The following is a 6000-nucleotide window of genomic DNA, read 5'->3' as shown; positions in this document are numbered from 1 at the left end:
CCCGTGCCTAACCTTGGGACATTCCATGAGGGTTTTTTTTAAAAAATATATTTTATTTGATCATTTCCAAGCATTATTCGTTAAAGATCATTTTCTTTTCCTTCCCCCCCACCCCCCATAGCCGACGCGTAAATCCACTGGGCATTAGATGTTTTCTTGATTTGAATCCATGAGGGTTTTGGCTGGGCACTAGTGGTCCTAGGTAAAGTGTAGTAGTAATCTCTGCCCTCTGCAGAGATTAGACCAAGTAGGTCCTGATTCCTGTCCTATGGTGGGAGTCTAGTACCTGTAGAAGAGTCCAGGTGGGGCTTACAGCAGGGGGAGTTTTAGGAGTACAGTAACAAGAGGGAGCCCCTAGACAGTCCTTGGAATCCTTTAAAGAAAGAGCCTAATCTGGCCTTTTAAACTTAGCACCTGGCAGGCCTGGCTCACTTCACCCTGAATTTTTGAACTAGCAAGATAGAAAATGATTCAACAAAACAAACAAACACAAGAAAATTTAGGAAATATTTTTTAAAACTCCTTGAAAATGAGGTCAAGAAGAGAAACTAAGTATTTATTATCAGACTCTTCAAAAATTATCAGGAAAAAAGTCTGAACACCATATTTTTGGAAATTACAAATGGAAATTGCTTAGAACTCAAGAATAAGGGCAAAATTTAAAAAAATTAAATACACTGATTACTTACAGAAGTGCCAAGGTGAAAACACCCAGAATTAATTAGCATAGGCAAAATCCAGAGCTTTCAAGCGAAAGAAAAATATTCCAGTAGCCAGAAAGAACCTAGTGCCAACAGGTTATGATAAGGATTATACAAGACTTAGTAGTTGCTTCTTTAAAGAATAGGAGAGTTGGGAAGGATATTTCAAAAGGCAAGAGATAAAGGTTACAACCAAGGATAACATCCCATAAAATTTAAAGTATACTTCTTTGAAGGGGGGAAAAGAAGCCTTTAATAGTATAGAGGAATTCCAAGCATTCTGATGAAGAGACCAGTAATGAGTAGAAATTTGGAAATGGAAATGTAGATACCATGAGAAACATAGAAAAGTATGCAAATTTGTATAATTGAAATAATGAAACTCAATAAACCAGTGTTTGATAAAACCTAAGACATCTAATATCTAGGAAGAAAACTCACTATTTGATGAAAAAAAAACTTATAGGGAAACTAGAAAACAGTCTGGCAGAAATTAGGATTCAACCAACATCTTATACTGTATTCCACAATAGATCTTAATATTAAAGGTCATGTTGTTTTTAAAAATTAGAAACAAAGCAGATCAAAACAGACCTTACAGATGTGGGTAGGAAATATATTTAAACCAGATAAGAGATAGAATACATACCCACATATATGCATATATCACATATAAAAATATATTACATATATGTGTAATAACCATTCTGTAGTAGATTAGTGGCTAAAGGATATGCGCAAACATGTCTCAAATCAATTGCAAAGGTTTCACAATCACATAAAATTTATCAAGTCACAAGACTTAGAGATGAAAACAACACTCAGATTTTACCATACACACTGTAAATTGATAAAGATGACATGTTTGTCTGTATCCCCGGGGGTTAGCATAGTTCCTGGCACATAATAGGTGTTTGATAAATACTAATTAATCATTGACCTTCTTTAAGACTCTTTTCATTATACGATGATCTACCTTTACTAGAAAACATATTGGTAAAACTAACTCTACTAGGGAAAATAGTTGTGGAAAAAGTTCTTATTTTCCTAAGTTGATAAGTGAGTCCTTAGTGGCTCCTTAAACCCACAGAGCTTTCCAGCTGACTGATAGGGGCAGAGTTTAGTATCAGTCCACTCTTGTATCCACCCAAGTAAAGAACTTGCAGAGCTCAGGATAGCAGGGAAACAATCAGATTTTGCCTTGGATTTTGCCCTTTGAGAGCACTGAAAGTTTATAGGTCTTCACACTGTGAGATACTGAATTAACAACATTCAGTACCTCAAGAAAGTAGCAACAGGATCAGCCTTGGTCTGTCTTCCAGAAGTATGAGAGAGCCCAACCTTAACATCACTCAAAATCAGGAAGTCAGGAAGAAGCAAATAAAGAACCCCATCCCTACAGGGGCAGGCATGCTCAAGATGCAAAGGCAGAAGAAAATTAAGAGATCTACAAGCAAATCCACAAACAAAAAACAGCTTGGACACATTCAACTAAAATTCCTAGAAGAGATGAATGCAGAGTTTAAGTTAAATATTTTTGCAAATGGATGAGAGCACTTGAAGAAAAAGTTGATGACAAATGAGAGTGTCAGAAGAAAGCATTGGAAAGGGAAATAGCAATTTGACATAAGATTCCCTGAAAATTGAAGTGAACCAAATAGAAACCAATGACTTCCAAAATATTAAAACCAAGTCAAAAGACTGAAAAAATGGAAGGTGAAGTATCTCATACCAAAAACATCTTATTTGGAAAACAGATCAAAGGGGAAAATTTTAAGAATCATTGTATTATCTGAACACTATGGTCATAAAGTGCCTAGATATCTTATTTCAAGAGATCTTAAAAGAAAACAACCAAATCTCTTAGAAACAGGGCAACACTGAACTCTAAAGAATCTTCCAGTCATAGCCTGAAGGAAACTTTAAAATGAAAACTTTTAAGGAAGCTTCCAGGTCAAAGAGCAAATACTGCAAGAAGCCAGAAAGAATTCCCCTACTAGGGGGCCATGTCAGGGTCCTACTCATTCAGCCGTCACCATAACCAGAGTGGATATTTTAGCGTGCAATGCTAGGAAGACAAAGGATAGGGCTTAGAAGCTAATAATGATCTACACCGCAGGACTGAGTATGGCATCACTGGGGGCAAATGCACCTTTAAGGAAAGAGGACTTTCAAACGTTCCTGATGAAAAGGCCGGAGCTCCGAAGAAACTTGGAAGTTCAAACACAGTAGTGAAGCGTGAAGAGCTAACTGTGACAACAATGACGTCAGGATTAAGTAAGAGCCAATGACGTGCATCACACATGGGTAGAGGATGGCTGTCTTCTCCGGACTCCTCCTCAGGACTCATTTGAGAGGGCGTTGAGTCATTTCTGACTTTTCAAGACCTAATTTTTTTTGTTTTGTTTTTGGCAAAGAGACTGGATTTGTCTGCCATTTCCCTCAGCTCATGTTTTCTTTTTCTTTTTGCAGATGAGGAGCTGTGGCAAAAGTGATTAAGCGGCTTGCCCGGGGTCACCCAGCTACTACGTGTCCGAGCCCAGGTTTGAACTCAGTTCAAGCCTGACCCTTCCTTGTGCCACCCAGCCGCCCTTCAGGATTCCCAGAGGGAGTCCAGTGAGACAAGGCTGGTGAGTGGCTCTCTTACAGCTTGATGGTCTTCAGGCAAAAATGGAAAGAGAAGGGAAGGGGGATACATTTTGGTGGTCATGGAGAGAAAGGAGGCATGGTTAGAGGAGAAAATCACCACACAGGGAGGGCCCCCAAGGAGCTCCCATGCAGAGGCGGGATAGGTGGGATGCCTGGCAAATGAAGGGGCAGCGGGCGGAGCTGGAGTTAGAAATGCATTTCATGGGGGCAGCTGGGTAGCCAATACACAGTATTGACTCCAAGATGGAAGGTAAGGGTTTAAAAAAAAAGAAAAAATGCATTTCATTCAATGGGAAAATAGGAAGGAAAGGGGAGAAGTGGGGGAAGAGGAGTTAGAGGGACGTCGGATTAAGGGAAGCACACTGTAGTGACGCGTAAAACACCCAGAGCTCTTCTTAAGGTGTCAAAGGGTGGAGTCTGAGGGGAGCACGGACACTGGATGATAGGTAAGCGTGACGGGACTCCAAGGCGCTCGGGCTACTGCAGGGTTCGTGATGAAGCCTGACTCACTTCCTGGTACAAAAGGGAAGGACTAAGAATACAATAAGGAAAAAAAACTTCTTTTGGACATAGTAAATGCGGAATTTGCTTTGACTACATATGTTAGTGAGGAAAAAATGAGGGATGGGGTGTGGGGAAGCCCCACCACCTCAACTTCAACTCGCCATTATTACCAAGACCCTGGACAACTTGGAAGCCTTGCCTCTGAAATTCAGGTTCTAGCCTTGGCTCGTCCCTGGATTATCTTTAGTACAGGCATTTTTGGACATGGACAGAGGGGAAATTTGTAACATGCTCTTGTTTTTCTTTCTACCTAAGTTGAGGGGAAAGGTTCAGGTAGAAGAAAAGTCAGATTTTTGCTGATTAAAAAATATATATAATTTTTAAAAATTCACAGGGATAGGGACTGGACCTGATTTCTTTAGTTAGTATAGGGAACTTTCAAATTCAGAAACTCTCTCTATTAATGTATAGGCAGCTAGATGGCTCAATGGATGGAACACTGGACCTGGAATCAGGAGGAGCTGAGTTCAACTCCAGTCTCGGTATATTAGCTGAGTGACCCTGGGCAAGTCACTCAACTCTGGTTGCCTCAGTTTCCTCATCTATAAATGAGCTGAAGAAGGAAATGACAAACCACTCCAGTAGCCAAGAAAACCCCAAACAGGGTCACAAAGAGTTGAAAAAAGAGTGAACAACAATTCTAGTAGATCCCTACTTTTCTCTGCAGCTTGTAGTCTTAGAGAGCATTGTAGTGCATTGAGACATTAAGTGATTTGACCAGGATCAGATAACCAATATAGTTGAGGTAGACCGCAAATTCAGAAAAAATCAGAAAGCTGGTTTTGAAGCTGAATCTTTTCATGAAGCCTTCTCATAAATGAAAAGTCATTTAGAAAAAAGCTAACATTCTTCCTAAGGGCATAATCTACAACCCTGTCGTACTCCACCAAATTATAAGTATGATCATATTAGAGTTTTTAGTCATTCCTCCATTTATTCGTCTATCAATTTAATATACCTTTAATCCTCCTAACAGCCATCTGATGTAGGGGAGTCAGGTTTAATTTTTCCATTCTAAAACAAGAAAGCCGAGGAACACATTCTCCAGGAATCTGTGCTGGGCGCTCTGTCTTTCTATACGTTGTGCCCGTCTCCCTCAGATGCTCCCCAGGGTGTGTATGCCATTCATCTTTACACAGACGGCTTCCAAATCTACACGTCCAGCCCCGCCTCTCGCCGACCTTCCGTCCTCACGGCAGCTGCCTGCTGGAGAGCTCCACCTGGGTGGGCTCTGACGTCTCAAGCTCGTTTCCTTCCCCTTCCGAGCCCGTCTCCCTCCAAATTCCTAACCTCCCAGATTGCTGCTCTTGGGGCTCCTTGGCTCTTCCCTCGTCCTCATCGCATCCCCATAGCTAGGCGGTCGCCATCTTGTCAAGTCTAACTCTGCCTCCCTTCTTTGTCTCCCCGCTGAGGAGCTTCTCGGTGTCCCCCAGTGTCGACTGGCCCCAAAGCCTTTAGTAACGCCCTCCTCCCAGACAACAGATGGAATTCGCAGCCTGGCCTCGAGTCCTTCTCCGTCCCTGCGCCTCCCGTGCTTTTCAGAATCCGTTTTGTTACTTCCGTCACACGTGCTCCCTTCTAGTCAGACGGAAGGCTGCGGATGGACTTCCTCCTCCCCTCTCCGCGGTTGGTCCCTACTCATGCCTGTAAGGATCTGGGCTTTGGATGCAGGTTGCTCAGCTTCTTTGCTCTGAGGGCTCCCCACCAAACCTTCCTTCCCACCGTTCTCACCTCCCAGATTGTCGTCTAGGGACGGCTTAGGCGAGAGCCCCAGAACGTAACGATAGCACTCATCCCTGGGACCCCCACTGAATTTTCTGGAGCAAATCTCCCGGGATTCCCAGGCCATCCTAGAATCAGAATCCTAGGACTTGTCTTCTCTGCCCCTGCCCCCTGCCCGACCCCTCACTCCGCCACGATCCTGTCTCCTCTCCCCAAAGAGCACAACAGGAACCCCTCCAGAGGTCATCCCTCTTCCAGCTTCCCAGTTTGGCCAGTTTATCCAATTCATCTTTCTCTCGCCCGCAGAGTCCTATTTGGACCAGTGCGTAGACCAGGGGACCTGGTAAGGAGGCTAGGATGCCTC

The sequence above is a fragment of the Monodelphis domestica genome, chromosome 3 (assembly GCF_027887165.1).
Source record: "Monodelphis domestica isolate mMonDom1 chromosome 3, mMonDom1.pri, whole genome shotgun sequence".
Lineage (NCBI taxonomy): Eukaryota > Metazoa > Chordata > Mammalia > Didelphimorphia > Didelphidae > Monodelphis > Monodelphis domestica.
Note: the sequence above shows the minus strand (reverse complement) of the source record.